This window comes from Centropristis striata, chromosome 18 (assembly GCF_030273125.1).
Source record: "Centropristis striata isolate RG_2023a ecotype Rhode Island chromosome 18, C.striata_1.0, whole genome shotgun sequence".
NCBI lineage: Eukaryota > Metazoa > Chordata > Actinopteri > Perciformes > Serranidae > Centropristis > Centropristis striata.
The window spans coordinates 24764340-24782438 of NC_081534.1; the positions used below are offsets into that span (position 1 = coordinate 24764340).

Sequence of the window (18099 nt, forward strand, 5' to 3'; positions counted from 1 at the left end):
CCAAAAAATGTGTAAAGATAATGAATAAATAAATAAAATAAAGTAAATTTAATTTTTTTTTTAAATATAAAGATAAATAAATCAATAAATAATAATGTGTAAATTTGTTTTCTTGGTTTTGTTTATGTTTCATTCATTTCTTTATTCATGTTAAGTGTTTCCTGTTTTATTTTGATATTCTGTTGCTTCACTTCCCCTCTTGTTTCCCGCCTTTGTGATCGTCCCCCTCTACCACCTGTGTCTAATCACCTGCACACCTGCGTTGCTCTTGTCTCGTTAGTTCTCAGTGTTTTATTTTCTTGATTCATGTCCTGTGACTGGCTTTACCAACTCTCAGCTTGTAAGCATTTCTCTTTAATAATTAATTCAGGTTTAACGTAATGACTTGTCAAAAATGTCAAATTTTCTTGGGGGAAAACCTCCAAATTCAATACATTCCTTAACCTTCCACAAACTTTGGGAAAACACTGTACTTGACAAAAACTTGCTGTCAAAAAGTGACATTTTTAAAGAAACTGTGTTAAAGAAACTGACATATTCAGTCTCTTTATTAAAACATGTAGTTTTATGATGATGTCTTTTGACTGGCTTTACTATTTTTTTCCTGTCTGCCTCTGGACTTTCAGCTTGTAAGTATTCTTCAACAATAAATAATTCAGGTTTAGGTGCAGCACCTGTGACATTTTGGTCACCACCTTAGTTAAAAGGTTGTAGAGTAACTGCAGAGAGCCTCAAAACTAACTTTTCATTAGGTTCTAAACCTTTTAGGTGTTTATTTATCACCTGCTTGAGCTTTTCTATATTTTTTATACAGATATTGTAATAATAATGGTCCAGTATTGAGTATTTGGTTACTAAAATGTCAGCTTTTCTTCGGGGAGAACCTCCAAGCTCAATACTTGCCACAAACTTTGGGAAAAACAGTGTGCTTGAGAAAAACTTTTTGAGTTTGCTGTCAAAAAGTGACATTTTTGTACCAGAGACTGACACATTGACAGTCTATTTTATTAAAACATGCAGTTGGCTTCTTGTTTATCTTCTTTGTTTCAGTCTCAATAAAAAAAACAACACATATCAGAATTAAAGCAGCATGAGAATAAACCAACTCACCCCTTACCTGATGAGTTCTTACTGTCCAAACTGAACAAAGTGCACCCTTTTGTTGTGTGTTTTGCAAGAACACCCTCGACTGTGTGTAAAGTGGTGAATGAGGACACGACAGAGATGGTGAAGAGGAACAATTACCTGCGCTGGTGAATGACGACCAGCAAAGATCCCCATGGCAACCTCTACCCCAATTCCTAGAATAATGGCGGTGATGGTGGAAACGCAGACTGACCGTTATATAATCTGTACTGTAAATCTCCTCTCCCTTTTTGTGCCTCAGCAATCAGATTTGCAAGAAGAATCTTCAGGATCCAGTCTGTGTTCAGCAGTGAAGACATGTAAAGTTCGTGCAGACAGACGGAGAGCGCGGGGCACGACCTCACCCGAGTTTGTCCCGGCCTGTCAGAGACGTTTAAGCCACTGAGCATCATCCCTCTGGGAGCCCGGCGCTCGCCCGAGATGTCTCCTGCTCTCTGGGACTCGTGCAGCGCTTCGAGTCAGACGAGTCCAGCAGTCTGCAGGAGGTGTGGAGGTCTCACTGCCTGCTTCAGGTGATTAGATTCACAAATAAGTGGGCGAATAGAATCAATCAATACTGTAAATAGATGAATGTCAGGTGATGCTGACCTTAAGTTTGAGTTCCTAGACTGAAGGTCAGCTGTCAATCAACAGCAGTCCTCACAATTCTTCTTTTAAAGCAAACAAACCCATTTCCTTCCAACAAATCTTATTAACAATTAGGGCTGGGTGATATGGACCAAAAGGCATATCCCGATATATTTAGGCTGAATATCGACATATCCTGATATTTTTATCGTAAAGTGAGCGCAAATGTTCAGTCAAAGTCAAATATGGCATGTCACAAGTAGTTTTATTGAAACTGTTTCTTTAAGTGAACACTTATACTGTATAACAGGAGTACCTTTTATAAAATAAAAAAAAACACAACTCCATAAAGTACAAATTTAAATAAAAATAGCCGATGAAATAAAATAGGCCAATATTTTTCTGAAATAAATATTTATGAGAGAAAAGAATAACGAACATTACAAAATAACTAAATATGACAAACTCTAGTAAGGGCAGCATTTATATTTAAAGCAGCTTGCCTGGAGCAAGGATCACAGCACAAATTTGAATTATATCAATATATGTAATATTGTCTAATTCCATATCACATAAAAAATATACAGATATATCGCCCTGCCGTATTATCAATGATGTTTTGACATGGTCACACTTAACTTTTTAATGTTTGCAAAGGCATCCACTAAATCATAATACAGTAGAATAATTGTAAAAGCACTGTGTATCTAAACCCCATACTCCAGCTTTAAGTGTCAATATCTTCAGATGGGAAAAACGCAAGATTTTCAAAAAAATTGCTGAAAACCCTAATGTATTCGTATGTTTTCACAAATTAACATTATTTTCATGATGTAGACTCACTGTAAAATGTAATTACAAGGAACAAAAACAGATTTCAAACCTCTTCCTTTCCTATTGTAGAACTTGTGATTATACAGTTTCCCTGTCCAGTATTAATCATGAGTGCTGCAGACGGCTCATTATTCATGCTTTAATTCAGAGAGACTCTGTTAATGCGTGCCAGCGTTCAGAAGCCGAGTTCAAAACAAGCTGCTTTGTTCGTTACATCACTGCATTTCATACTTCACATATTTCATACAGCTTCATTTGAATGTGATTTTAAAAGGCTTAGCAATTTCACTTTCTCATTATGCAGCAACCCAGACTGCAGCTGACATTTGGTCCCCAACACGACTGTAATTCCTGATTCTGTTCCTCAGACGTTCAGCGCACGTGGCACTAATCTACTGTGACATTTAATTCTCTGAATTTGTCTTCTCAAGCAGAACCATTAGGTGACATGATTGGATGTTGTATTTTGAGAATCTAATTCACCTGACCTTTTATTTAAACAGCTCACAGGGTACAGAGTGGACTTCACCATCTCTGCAGGGAATTCAGCAACATTATGTAGCAATAACACAGACGGCCATAGTTCAGTTATTAATGTAGACCCAGACACAAAATGATGGAGTATGGAGTCATAGGAGGGTTATTAAAAAATCTAGGAAACAAGGAAATAAATGTGAAAATAGAAATAAAAAAAAGATATGGAAATAAAAAAGACAAAAATTAAGAAAAATATGTTGATATCAGAAATTAATTAAACAAAAAAAAGATAAGAAATTAACTAAAGAGAAATAAATTCATGAAGAAATAAAATGTGTAAATATAACAAATAAAACAAGTCAATTTTGAAAAAGAAAGAAAAAGAAATGTGTCAAAATAATTAATTAACATAAAGTACATTTTAAAAATGAAAATATAAAGAATTAATAAGTAAGTTTGTTGTAAAATTGCGACAAGAGAAAAAAACAAATTAGTCAACTTAAATGTGTAAATATAAAGACAAAAAACATTTTTAAAGAATATATTGTAAACATTTTCATTTAACATGCATTATTAATTATAAATCAATAATAAGACTAAATCAAATAATTAACAAAGTTATGTTTAAAAATGAAAATATCAAGAAATTAATAAGTTTGTAAAATTGCAACTAAGAGAAATAAACAAATTAGTAAATTTAAATGTGTAAATATGAAGACACAAAATACATTTTTAAATATATTGTAAACATTTTTCATTTAACATGCTTTATTGCATCACATGCATCATTAATATATTTGTATTTGTATATTTTTAAAATGTGGATACATAATTCATAAACATGAAAAAATGATTTATATCATGTCATTTATTTATTTTCATCCCTTTTAATTTTTCCTAATTTCTCCAGATTTATTGTCAATCATGGCACTCCAATAGTAAATTAAAACAAGTATGTAAATAATGTATAATATTAAAGATTTTAAATAAAGTAATAAACGCTTTTGTTTTGTTTTAAAAGCCTTTAAAGAAAGTCAGTTTTAGGCTAAATCAAATAAAAACCTTGTCTCTTCTGCCAATAGGGGGAAGTATTGCCCCATAGGAAACATATTTTGACCATCAACTTTTCTTCTTCTGACAGCAGCAACCAGAGTGATGAACATGTCCTCCTTCTTCTTTACAGACAGAAGAAACTATTCATCATATACATATTACATTCTCAACACTTGAAATAAATAGACGTAGATAAATGTGATTTACTGCAGATTTCCTGTCAGTGATCAGTGGCTGCTGCTGCTGTGAGGAATGTAAACTGGGTCAGATAAAGCCAGAGATGCTCTTCAGGTCATGTTGTTGCTCTGAGAGACGTCTGGCTGTGATGACTGCTGGTGATAACAGGCTGTCCGCCCCGTCCTTCAGGCACTTTCCTCCATTCCTGACAATTAAACACACACATTTTTGCTGAACAGCTTTCACACACGAGACTGCCACATTTTCATGTTTTCATGACAGCGACCATCAAAGCTTCAGAAAGGCTCTAACTCTCTGAAATCTTGGGCTATTATGTCCTTTAAAAAAATCAGTTAGAAAATCTTCACCATGCCATGTTGGTATCAGTTTTTTCAGCGTTACCTCACCTATCTGTCCTGATAATTCATTTTTAACTTTGACTTACTTGATAAAAATATTGAACCCAAAAGAAACATAAAAGGAAAACATAAAATCGGGTCTTGAAAATTATATTTCAAAACACAGAATTTTGAATGTTGCAAATATGAATACAGGTTGCAAATATTACATATAACAGGTAAAATGAGGATAATCTTTAGTTCTATATTTTTATACTAAATATATTTGACATTATCTCTGGCATTTACTTGGCCGAATATAAAAAATAAATAAATACAAAATATTATAAAAAATCTGGCATGGAGTTTCAAGCCAGAATTTTAGATGGCAGCTGATGGCAAGGCTCGACGTTGCTTTATTTTATGTCATCACGTCATGAAGAAGTCGTGTCGGTGCCTTCATGGATTCTAGAGCAGGGTCTCAAACTCAAATTACCTGGGGGCCACTGGAGGCAGTATGAAAAAGACACAAAATGACAGAAAAAAACTACATTACTTAAAAAAGACACAAAATGACCAAAAAAGACACAAAATTACAAAAAAAGACACAAAATTACTTAAAAAAGACACAAAATGACCACAAAAGACAAAATTACTAAAAACACTCACAAAATGACCAAAAAAGACACAAAATTACTTAAAAAAGACACAAAATTACAAAAAAGACACAAAATTACAAAAAAGACACAAAATGACCAAAAAAGACAAAATTACTAAAAACGCACACAAAATGACCCAAAAAAGACACAAATTGACCAAAAAAGACACAAAATGACCAAAAAAGACACAAAATGACCAAAAAATACACAAAATTACAAAAAAGACACAAAATGACCAAAAAAGACACAAAATGACCAAAAAAGACAAAATTACTAAAAACGCACACAAAACGACCCAAAAAAGACACAAAATGACCAAAAAAGACACAAAATTACTTAAAAAAGACACAAAATGACCAAAAAATACACAGAATTACCAAAAAGACACACAAATATTTAAAAAAGACACAATTATCAAAAAAAGTAATTAAAGGGACCTTCCACACACAACACTGTTAACTGCCACAGGATGAGGGAGAGGCTGCAGGCTGACTCGCTGACACACATCCATCTCTGTTAACAGGCAGATGATCACAGACGCACACGACCCAACAGGCGCATGATTTATTGACGCGTTCAACCTTTTCTCTGTGTCGTTAAAGTGACATTTCGGTTCAACGATAGCATAAAGCATAAAATAGTCACAATGTCACTTTATGCGCTGACAAACAGTTATTTGAAGCTAAAAGTTGAAGAGGCTGATTCATGATTTGGCCTATAAATCATCAGAAAAATGATGAAAAATGTCCATCCCACTTTCTTAAAGTCTTTAAATGTCTTGTTTTGTGAGACCAAACCCTGAAGATATTCAGTTTGATAAGAGATAAAGCTGAAGAAAGTATAAGAATCTCCATATTTAAGAGGAGGAAAACAGCATTTTTCTGCCATTTTTGCATGAAAAATGACAAACTATTCATCAGCAATGTTGGCAGTTTCTTTCAGCGCCAGTTAAAGTATTAGTTCATATGTCAGTGTGATTTTTAGGCTGGATTTTAAAAAGACAACAGAACTACAGATAATGCATATGTAATATACATAAACAGAACATGCATATAAGCAGCTTGCAGAAAAGTCCATGCAAAACTTTACTTTAAACCTTTAGTTTAGTTTTCTTAATTTGTATCAGTTATGTTCTATGATACCGTGATTGATGATTTAGTTTAAAAAAAACACCCAATCACAGCATCAACCTTGCACAAATAGGCCTGTGAAAATGCATAAATGCAGATAATGATATATATACAACAAAACATTGTGCAGCCTCCAAGATTAAATGTATAATGATAATGATTGTGTGAGATTGTACTCCTTGTAGTTTCTGAGATACAGACTTTTGTTTGAACAAACTATATTCAGTCTTCACAAAGTACACTTAAAAAAATTAAGTATAAAGAACGAAAAATTTAGTAAATATAATATTGAACATATTAAAAAAATGTTAATATAAATAAATAAATGAACAAAGAAATTACATATGTAAATATAAGATAAATAAAAAAATGTATTTGAGAATATACAAATAAAGAAATAAAAATGTTTAAATATAGGTGAAATAAAAAATATATTTATTTGAGGGTATGAAGTTAAAGAAATAAAAATGTGTAAATATAGGAGAAATAAATATCTTATACTATATTCAGTCTTTGGGTACATGGGACTACTGATTTGCTATTTGATAAGAAACACTCAGCCTTTTAAGCCAACAGTTAAAAAATGTCTTCAAATTTGTGTTTGGGAATGCCCCGAGAACTCTTCCACCATAGAAGAAATAAAATAAAATGTAACACAAGTTAGTTAATGGAATGCTTTTTAAAAACAAAGAAACACCCAAACCATGATATCTAATACTTATAAAGCAGGACTTTTTTGCATGCAGTCAGGACCCACATATATATTTATCTGAGTTATTTTGTCTTCCATCAGTTGCTTTCCTGCAGTTCAGTATCTGCTGGTTCTCTTCCACTTTTAGAGCCGGGCTTTATTCCATCTGAGTCCACTGAGACCTGCTGAGAGCGGACGGGCTTTGGTCTTTCAGGCTGCGGTGAATTTATCAGGTTTGTGGATGGGCTCCGGTTCAAAAATGCTGTTGAAAAATGGTGCTGCTGAAAGAAATTCATCATCAGATTTTAATTAGGATTTGTGGGATTTGTTGGGTTTGGCATGAAATGAAGAGTGTCACTGTTTCAGGACTTTTCAGAGTAAAAGTTCTATATTTATATCCCTGCACGAGATAAGAATCCCTGAAGGATCTGAGCTCTGAATGGTTTGTAATTTTATACACAAAGACACAGAATAAAGTCGCAATTATTTCAAATCAAGGACTTGAGTTTGGTAGGAGTTAGCTACCACCATCTGCTGGATAAAATAGGGTAAAACACTTAAATTACTTACTGCAGTGAGTGTGGTTTAAATGTGAGTATGTGGGATACCTTACTTCAGTAAAAGTACTAATACTACACTGTAAAATTACTCCACTACAAGTAAAAGTCCTGCATTCAAAACTTAAGTTAAAGTTCATTACACGTTATGCAGAATGGACTCACTTAGTTTTTTTTTCGCTTTATATATTCTTAATATATAATTAGATTATTTGTATTGATGCAATTATGTTAGCAGTGTTGTAATTTTGTAAAGATAGAGCTCATTTTAAATACTTAATATACTGTTTTTAGGGTTTCATTTAAAAAAGAAATGTTGAATCTCTTGAAATTTATCATGTTTTTATATTCAATCTCATCCTGAAAAGTAAGTAAAGCTGTCATCTTAATGTAGTGGAGTACAAAGTGGAATATTTGCCTCAAAATGGTTTAAAATATAAAGTGACATAGAATGGAAATACTCTACTGAAGTACACACCTACACATACCTAAAAATTGTACTTGTGTACTTATGTATGCAGTTTATCTTTATTTTGTCTACATAAAAATATCTGACACACAGGCCGAAGAAATCTGTGAATATTGGTTTAGAAAAGGGCAAATGAGTCCAAAAAAATAAAAAACTAACAATTGTAGCCCATGCAGCAGCTCAGAAGCTGCACAATTCAGTTTTATGGCTCTGTTACGTGATCCTGATGAAAGATTTATTGGTGCTTTGCTTTTGCACAGAAGTCCGTTTTAATAAAGCGTGTTGTTCTGGGTCACAGAACAGAGTGGACAGCGAGGAACCGGGTCTCACCCCGGTGCCAGAAACACCTCCTGGGTGCCAAATGGACTCGAGTCCCACAAAACAAGCACGACTTCTGACAGCAACATCCATCCAGAAAGCTGTTTTTAAGAGGGGACCTTTAAGTCGAAATGTCCTTTATTTTCTTCTTACACAACCCCAAAGGATGACAAACTTAGAGAAATACAACTGAATACTTCACACAAAACATACTCGTATAATTCACACTAAACAAGAATATTATCGGTTTAATTGTTTCCCATATTGTTTTACTTTTGTAAAGAATTATATATTGTGCAAAACAACACATGCATTCTAAATGAGGTTTTAAAAAAGTTCTCTTATTAATAAATCTTATCATAATATTAAATTGTATCATGGAAAATTTATTTACCGGTATATTGACAAAGAAAAATGTCATCATTTTTAAATTTTTCATTTTAATTGAAATTTAATAAAATAAATTGGTTTTTTTTTTTTTTTTAAATGTCACTCTTTTCACCTGCCATAAATGCACCTCACGATCTTATTCTAAGATAAGATCTAAGATTCTAAGATATTTAATATTTTTAATTTAAGGTTAAAAATGTATGTAATACTGTTTGTTTTGCTTTATAAAAAACACAACTACATCCATAAAGCAAAATTTCTTAATTCAGCTGGTCTTTTAAGTTATTATATAAAATTGAATGTTATTTTAAGCCTCTTTAATTTGCATGTCAGAAGCATACATTTACTGGCAAATGTGTCTGAAGAAGTCTTTTATTTTAATTCAATATTATTCATTTATGAAATGGTATCACCAGTTTGTACAATATTTTAAGCAATTAAAAAAAACGACCAAAAACAGCCCTTTCAGATGCATGTGTGTATTTGTCAGCATGTGTTTATAATTATGTAATTAGGTAATCATAACCATTAAAATACCAGCCAATATAGCAAAATGTTTCTGACCAAAGAAGCCATACGAGGCCTTTTCAAGACTATGATATAATGCTAGCTGCATCCAAACCTCCTGCAGGCTGCAGAGCAATAACAGCTCCGTGTAATTAAAAGCATCTTCATTTGTGCAGCGACCAGCCTTTTGTAATGATGTTCAGAGGGTGTTCCAGCTTTATGGCCTCTCCACCACCACCGCCTCCTCTCTTGTATTTTTCTCTCCCGTCCTGGCTCCCGATCCTCGTCTCTTGTTCCTTTTGGCCTCTTGTAAATTTAAGGGAGATTTTCATGGTTTACCAGCATTCTCCGTTTCCCCACAGTGGCTCAGACTGTGTGTTCCTCTTATTATTTCCAATCCGGTCACTTTGCTCCATGCCACATACCAACTTTACTGAATCTCGTATAAAGAAAACCTGCACAATGACTCTCAGAGTCTCATTCTCAAGGCTGAGTGTTGTTGCTACCAAGGCACGATTTTATCAGCTGGAAAACTCACACTTTTTGTGGCATGGTAAAAAGAAAAGAGGAGAAGGGGCACCTGCAGGTTACAGTCTTGTTGTTGTCCACATTCAAGTTGTTGTATAAGAGCAGAAGAAGAAGCAACACTTCCATCTTGTCAAATCAGGTTGCTTTCACATACACTGTAAAAAAAATAAGGTAACGTTTTATATTAAGGTCCTTGTTATAACCATTAATTAACAAGTAATAAGGCATTGTTCTCACTTTAGATCCCTTTAGCTGCAAAAAGCATAGTTAACTGTTAACAAGTGCATAGTTAACTTATAATAGATGAGCAATAAAGTATATTTTAATATCAAAAAGCAAACAAAAGATTAATAAAGGCATGACAAAGACATAATGGGTGGGTTATGGGTGTTTGTAATGCTATTATGAAGAATTATAAGATAGTCATGAGGCTTTTATTAATGTTCTTATTATACATCCCTTATAGCCTGCTATTAGCTGTATTATAATGCCATAATTAACACTTATATAGGCTTATAAACACACAGTAATGTTAATAAGCATCTTGTAAGGACTTACAAGGGCCTAATAACTTGTCAATTAATGGTTATTACAAGGACCTTAATATAAAGCGTTACCAAAAATGAAAACAAAAATTAAAAAAAGTTTACAGGTTAACTTAAAATTACTTTTAACAAGACACAAATACCGCTCTCCTGGTTAACAGTCCAGTGTTTGACCAATCCACATAATCTTAAACCCTCCTTGAAAAAAAATTTGCACTCTTAATATTACATTAGTTTTGAGCATCTAATGATGACACAGATGGGTTTACATTTACTGGTGTGTCTCATACTGATGCTGCTTTGTCCATCAGTGTCTGGCGCCAAGGAGCACTCCCAGTATTTGGAAGTAAGAACAGGTTGGTAGAAGTTAGCGGAGCCATTTTAGCATTCAGTAACAACAAACTAAGTGGACATTTGGAATTGATGAGTCATTAATATCACAGCCAGCTGGTCAGCGAGTTGTAACACGTTTTGATCAATAGGACCTTGTTTTTCAAGCTTGTGAGGTTAAGGAAAATAATTCACACAGTAGTTTTTCTGTGTCAGCTTCGATCATGTAAGGATGTCTGCTGGATGAAGGATGAGCAGCTCATAAATGTTTCCATTGATTGTTTGTTTATGAATTTGGCTCCGCAGAGCTCACGTGAGGGGAACTTTTTCTTATTTTTGCCAACTGAAGGTGACCTCAGTTGGGAAGAGCCGAAAAGGATTATTCCCGTCTGTGAGGTGGAAACAAAAACGGAGGGCTTCCCATGTGAAAGTGGTTCCCTCGCAGAACGGAGAGAGCCCTCGTCCTAATTAGCGAGAATGAATTACGGCTGGAAAAGCTGAGCTCAGGCAGGCAGGGTGAGATGGAGCAGCAGAAGCAGCAGCAACACTGAGGCCATTGACCTGCCAGCGAGCGCTCTCTGCAGCTCCTGATCCAAAGCAGCGAGGCTCCGAGGCCGACGCAGCGCAGGACAGTGAGGTGAGACTGCAGCCTGAAGGGCCTGACAGAACCTGGAAAACCTTACATGGGAACAATATGAGGTGGTGATGTAGTTAACAGCAGCTTCTGTGAGAAAGGTACAAATGTGAGCGGTTCAGTGTTGGGTCAAGTGTACCACAGGGATCTCCCAGCAGAGCCTGCAGCACTCGGTCCTGGAGTCTGGAGATGATGTAAGACCCAGAAGGAAACACAAAGACTCATTTGTGCCACTGTGCCACACAGAGCCTCTCAGTGCCCTCCGTGTGCACCAGGCTCTCTGAGAGATTATGTTTCAGGAGAAATGCTTCGCAGTGCAGAAACTGTTTCAATATGTATCTTCAAGGTCGGAGAGTTTTTCTGGACAGAAAATCAGAGGATTGGGGTACATTAGGCAACCGCCGGGTGTGAAAAATGTGAAGCCAATGTGGAAGAGCCTTAAACCTGCATTATTTCTTGTGGCCAGCAGGGGGCGACTCCACTGGCTGGAAAAAAAGAAGTCAGATTGTGCATCAAGTTCTCACTTTTTTTAAATTTATTACCCTAGAATAGATTTTCTTAATGAATTTATCGTCTCAATCTCTAGTTTCAAGTCTTCTTCATTACAGCACAATGTTTATTTTGTAAATTATGGTCCCATTTAGCGTAAAACAGACGTTAAAGCAGGGTGCGCTTTAGGGTGTGGATGCATTGTGATTGACAATTCGAGAGCAGACACTACTTCTCCAACAGTTAAGTTCCTGACAAAGGCCACTGAATTCATCTATTGCACATCTGTTCGTCTTGGGAGGGGGATCCCTCCTCTGTCGCTATTTGAGGTTTCTTCTTTTTCCCCCCCTGTTAAAAGGGTTTTTTGAGGAGTTTTTCCCTGGCCGTGAGGGTCAAAGGACAGAGTGTCATACCATATACAGTCTGTAAAGCCCTTTGAGGCTAATCTGTTATTTGTGATTCTGGGCTATATAAATGAAATTGACTTGACTTTTTTTTTTTCCCAGCATCCCTTGCAGTGCCAACCATTGCAGCCCAAATTGACTCCACCCACTCAAATGGATGGGATTATTGGTGTTTTCGCTACACTGCCTGATCTGGTCTGAATGCAACCTTCCCATTTAGCTTCATGCTCAGCCCCAGCTTCACTCTCTACTCCAAATATGGTAACTTTTTGCTTTAAAAAAATAGAATGCAACAGCCAAAACGCCAAACTCGATTCTTCAAAACATCTTTTCTGCAGCCTATCAACCAACAGAGGACAGGGACATCGTAAATACATTTTATTGGTAATCCACAAAATCTCAAAGTGCTACAAAAATGAGAGTAAGATTAAAACAGTTACAACAACAATAAAAACGTGGAACTGTTTGGACTCTGCACTTCTGACAGAAGACCAACCTGCCTGCTGTGTCTCTGTTGGTCCAGCTGCTCTATTCACATCAGCAGCTGCTCGGCCGACATTATTTTTTAGCAGCTCAACACTAAATCAACCAATCAGGCCAAGCTCCGACAAACATGTTTCTCCCCTGCTGCACACTGAGCTGCCATGACATGATGATGATGTCTCCTTTATGTCCTACATTACATACAGTAACTCCACCTGTCACCATAGTGTTATTACTTTCACAAACCAGATGTGCTCTACATGTGACCAGAGCCACACCTGGTGATAAAGCTCCATATTGTTTGAACCCAACATGCCAGTAAAACTTCTTCTTCTCCTTCAGAAGAGGTTAACGGGTACTGAACCTTAATGAATAACTCACCTCTCAGGTTGTCTGATCAGTGTGTGTGTGTGTGTGTGCGTGCGTGTGTGTGTGTGCACACTGATGACCAGCTTTGTGTGTCTGAGTCATTTTCTTCTTGGCGTAGAGCCACTCATGTGGTGAGACTGCTGCAGCTGTTTGTAAAGAAGAAGATGAAGAGGGGCTCGTCTATCATCTCTCCTACTTAACATCCATTATAACTGATGCAAAGAGGACACAAGTAGGTAAATACATACAGACAACTGTAGGCCTGACAGCAATTAGACACAACCACTATTTTTTTAAATTTAGGATCTAAGGATGCAGACTGTAAAGTTCTCAAATCCCTCAAATATTTACAGTTAGATCTCTGTAGCACCCTATAATGTAATAATTTCCTGATAATGTAATAACGCCTGAAAATGTAATAAAATTTGCACTTAACTCAATCGAAAAATGTAATAAAACCCATTATTGTAATAACGTCACCAATAATGTAATAAAATATCCTGACTGATAGAATTCCAGCTCAGATAAGCTCCTGAGCAGCACTGGAGAGCCCAGGTAACTCTTCCCTAAACGTACCTCTTCACAGATTTCCAACAAAACCACTTCCTGAAAATGCAATAAATTCAGAATAATTTAATAAGGTATGACATTATCGGTAAAAATGTTATTACAATATCAATCAGGATATTTTATTACATTATTGGTGACGTTATTACATTATTGGGTTTTATTACATTATTGGGTTTTATTACATCTTTGATCGAGTTAAGTGCAAATTTTATTACATTTTCTGCCGTTATTACATTATCAGGAAATTATTACATTATAGGGTGCTACAATTCTCTTAAAGCTTCTATCGTCAACATTTTTATATTAGTAATTTTTGTTTTATTTATTTCTATAGCACTGATAAGCAACAGAAGCTATTTTAGGACACTTTTCATACTCACCATACTATATTTTAATTTACAGAGATACAACATTTCCTTATGAATGACAGTGGGAAGGAGAAACTCCAAGTCAATGGGAGGAAACTTGAGCAGAACGTGGCTCTGGGTGGGCGGTCAGCTGCTTAGTGGTCTGGTTAAATGAGATTGTAATGGATTAAATTATTATGTTTGTGTGAAAGGAGTTGCACATATTTCACTGCATTGTACGACTCGGCTTGACTGGTATCAGGTATTTTGTTACAATTTATTTTTCAGTAACGCTTTATAATAAGGTCCTTAATAACCATTAATTAACAAGTAATAAGGCATTGTTCTCGCTTTAGATCAGGTAGTTGCAAAAAGCATAGTTAACTTATAGTTAACTTATTATAGATGAGCAATAAAGTATATTTTAATATCAATAAGCAAACAAAATAAGATTAATAAAGGCATGGCAAAGACATAATGGGTGGGTCATGGGTGTTTGTAATGCCATTATTAACACTTATATAAGCTTATAAACACACAATAATGTTAATAAGCATCTTGTAAGACTTACAAGGGCCTTATTACTTGTTAAATAATGGTTATTACAAGGACCTTAATATAAAGCGTTACCTATTTTTCTACTGAAGCTCGTTCCTACTCAGTGTAGGTGGTATTCTTAGCTGATCTTTTTAACTACACAATGTGAAACCGCCGTGACATCATCTTCAACACCACGCTCGCTGAATCCTTTCACCTGCAACCAAACAGAACAGCACAGGAACATCTGCAGGTTTCAGCTCAGTTGGTGGCAAAAAATGTTGGCATTGTATGTTTCAGCAAACCACATTTATCATCAACTTTTTTTTAATAATATGATGTTAAAAGTTGTTTAAGTCTGCAGGTGGGTGGGAGGGGAGGTGGATGGGTCCAACAAACAAAGGACTTAAAACCTGAAGACTACTGTTCGTGTCTCGCTGCTGGAAGTTTTGATCTGAAGTAGTGTTTTTGTGTCCTCTTGTTGGAAGTTTTAAAGCCTTACCCTGTTATTTTACTTAACCATAACCAAGTGGTTTTGGTGCCCAAACCTAACCAAACTGGTTTTAGCTTTTTGAGTGCTTAAAACATTGAAACGATTTTGAAAACATGTTTGCAGCCTGTTTTAAGTGGCCATAGTCATTGGTCACAATGAGAACAAGTATTGATGTAAATGAAAACAGACTGAAAACTCATTATCACAGTGAATACGTTCACATGTACTCAGTGTAATTTATGGTTGACACGATGCCACTCTTTTGCCCAGGTGTTCCATTTAAAAACAAAATAAATGTAATAAAATAATAAAGGCAAAACACTGAGTCCTGTTTTTCCAGACTGGTAATCATGTGACCAACCTTTAAAATCGAAAACATCTTACAGATTGTCCCTATTTTATTGCTTTTCCATTCATTTTCAGGTATGTCTGTCTGTTAATTGTGTGATTTTTAGTGCGTCACTCACATTCTTCTGTGGATTGGTAAAGGGCAACGGATTTCACGTTGGAAGCGGACAGTGATGTTTTTTTCCACAACACGTGCAGGACGTCCAGGAAATGTCTGGCTGCAGCTGCAGTAACAACACGCCACGGCCCGTGGACTCCCCGCTCTGCAGGAGCCTGTGCAGGGCAGAGACCTTCTGCACGGCTCAGGTACGGGCCGTCATTTCTGCTGTCGCTGCAAAAAACCTCATCTATAATAGGAGGTAAGTGGTGCTGGACACAAGTGGGAGCTGTCTGCAAAGTAAATGCTTATGAATTCAGCTTTTCTACATTTTAATTAGCAGAATATATGCTACATATATAAAATATTCAACATGGATTTAGTCTCTTACAGCTCTCTGCAGGATTTGATTAAAGCCTCACTGGGCAACTGAACGTCAGTAACTGGACTAAAACACCCAGAACTCATGTCACATCACAACAAAAATCTGCACTACTGAATGTTTTATCAATCTGCTTTTTTTATTGGCTGCAAGATTCAGCAATCTTTGGTGTGTTCTTCTTTTTAACAGATTTAAGATGCAAAGTTTTATTGTCATATGCACTGACGACAATGAATTCTCATACACATAGAGTAAGAATATTTAAAATTTAAAGGTGCTGTGCATGACATTCAGAACAAAATTCAGTCTGAGGCTGGATTGTTTGTGCATGGTACATGTGTATGATTGACATGGCTCTCACTAGATATCACAAGAAAACATTGAGGTGGCTGAGCCGAAATGGCGACAGCTAGCAGTGCCAGCTGCGCTGTGACAGAAATATTCACATACTTTCCACGAAAGTACTTTTCACAAAAGTTTCCACTAGAGGGCACACAAGAGAGGTCGGACTGTATTTTTGCAAAATGTAAATAACAAACATGGCAACACTCCAGGAGGTTACTATATTGTTAATTCTGAGATAACGGACAAAAAAATGACAGCAGGGCTATCTTAGATAAATGTAAGCCCCTTAAATCAAGCACAGCCTGAACAAAACAAAGAAGAAGAAGAAGAAGCTTGGATTTAAACACACAGAGAAAGACAACATGACTCCACTTTATCTTTACATTGAACATTTATGTTTACTCCTATAGTAATGTTCTGAATGTAGTGTAGAAGGGAAGTTAAAGCAGAATAACTCAAAAATGAATGTAAGAAAATCACTTAAATGAACAGTAAAATAGATAAAGATGATAAAATGGGTGTACAATAAGAGGAAAAGGAACACCACTGTCACTAAGAGCCACAAAAGGTTAATGAAGAATGTAAACACAATCACACTGGGGACTAAAATTAATCACAAAATGGATATTTAAAAAAAAAAAAAAAACTAATTTTCTTGGACATCACCAGCTTCAGTCTCCCCCTGAGATCCTCACAGGTGATCAGGGACTTCTTTAGGAGAAGTTTGACCCCAGCAGTCAGTCTGGGAGCTTCGTCCACTGGAGTCCTTTCATCTGTGAGGGTTCCTGCAGGCAGCAGACAGGCCTTATTAGGCAGCTTGAAGAGTGACCCCAGGCTAGCATTCATCAGCTGTTGATTAGCGACAGGCACCCTGTGGACTGTGAGATGTAAAGATGAGTCGTCTCCTGGCAGACTTAATCAGTGACCTTTGACCTCTGTAAAAGGACAGAGTTGTTCAACCTGATACAGCCTTTATGGGAGGCTGCATGTTGGGTGTGAAAGTGTCCACTGATAAAAGCAGTATTTATGAAAAATTCTCTTTTCTGTACATTATTTTATTTTATTTATTTATATTTATATTTAAATATATATTTTATATATATATTATATATATTCATATTTTTATTTTATAGTTTTCAGTATTTAATATATATCGCCCTACCTTTTCTTTAACTCAATTCTCTGCATTCACAATAGTATTTTTTTTAATTCCAAATTGTGGGTTGTATTGTACTAAAAAAAATAAATCATGCATTCAGCATGATTTTTATTTTTTTAGTAAACATAAAGTTAAGGCTGTTCTCATCCACTGTGATACCTATTCAAAATAATGCACTATAATTCGTATTTAACCCACGTAATTGTGAGCGATTAGCCAAATCTTTATTCCTGGGATGGAAAAATCATGACCAGTGGTGTAATGTAAATAAGTACATTTAGTCAAGTAGTGCACTTAAGTACAAATTTGAGGTACAAATTACTCAAGTTTTTCCATTTGATCTAACTTTATACTTCTACCTCATCACATTTTGAGGCAAATATTGTACTTTTACAAAATTAATTAAACCTCAAAAACAGTATATTAAGTAGTTAAAAATGAGCCCCATCTTTGTTAAATTAAAACACTGCTTGCATAAATGCATCAATACAAATGATCAAATAGTATCTTTAGAATATAGAAAACAATCTGAGTGGGTCCATTCTGTATAACGAGTATTTTTACCTTTGATACTTTACGTACATTTAGATGCTGATACTTTTGTACTTTTTGTACTTTTGCAGGTAGATTTTGAATGCAGTACTTTTACTTGTAGTGGAGTAATTTCACAGTGTGGTATTAGTGCTTAAACTTAAGTAAGGGATGAATACTTTTTTACTTTTTCAA

General features: G+C 35.4%; 1 long non-coding RNA gene across 3 annotated transcripts; it reads left to right on the forward strand.

Annotated features, from left to right (window-relative positions):
* Nucleotides 1-271: 271 nt before the first annotated feature.
* LOC131991241 (uncharacterized) lies at nucleotides 272-14479 on the forward strand. 3 transcript variants are annotated; one of them, XR_009396117.1, is made up of 6 exons: nucleotides 272-340; nucleotides 1388-1658; nucleotides 7221-7305; nucleotides 12346-12504; nucleotides 13214-13327; nucleotides 14068-14479. It is a non-coding gene; the product is annotated as an uncharacterized LOC131991241 (long non-coding RNA). The 3 variants fall into 3 exon arrangements; XR_009396115.1 differs by lacking the exons at nucleotides 272-340; nucleotides 12346-12504; nucleotides 13214-13327; nucleotides 14068-14479 and adding exons at nucleotides 359-629; nucleotides 1179-1253; nucleotides 8397-9284; XR_009396116.1 differs by lacking the exons at nucleotides 12346-12504; nucleotides 13214-13327; nucleotides 14068-14479 and adding an exon at nucleotides 8397-9279.
* The last annotated feature ends 3620 nt before the right edge of the window (nucleotides 14480-18099 follow it).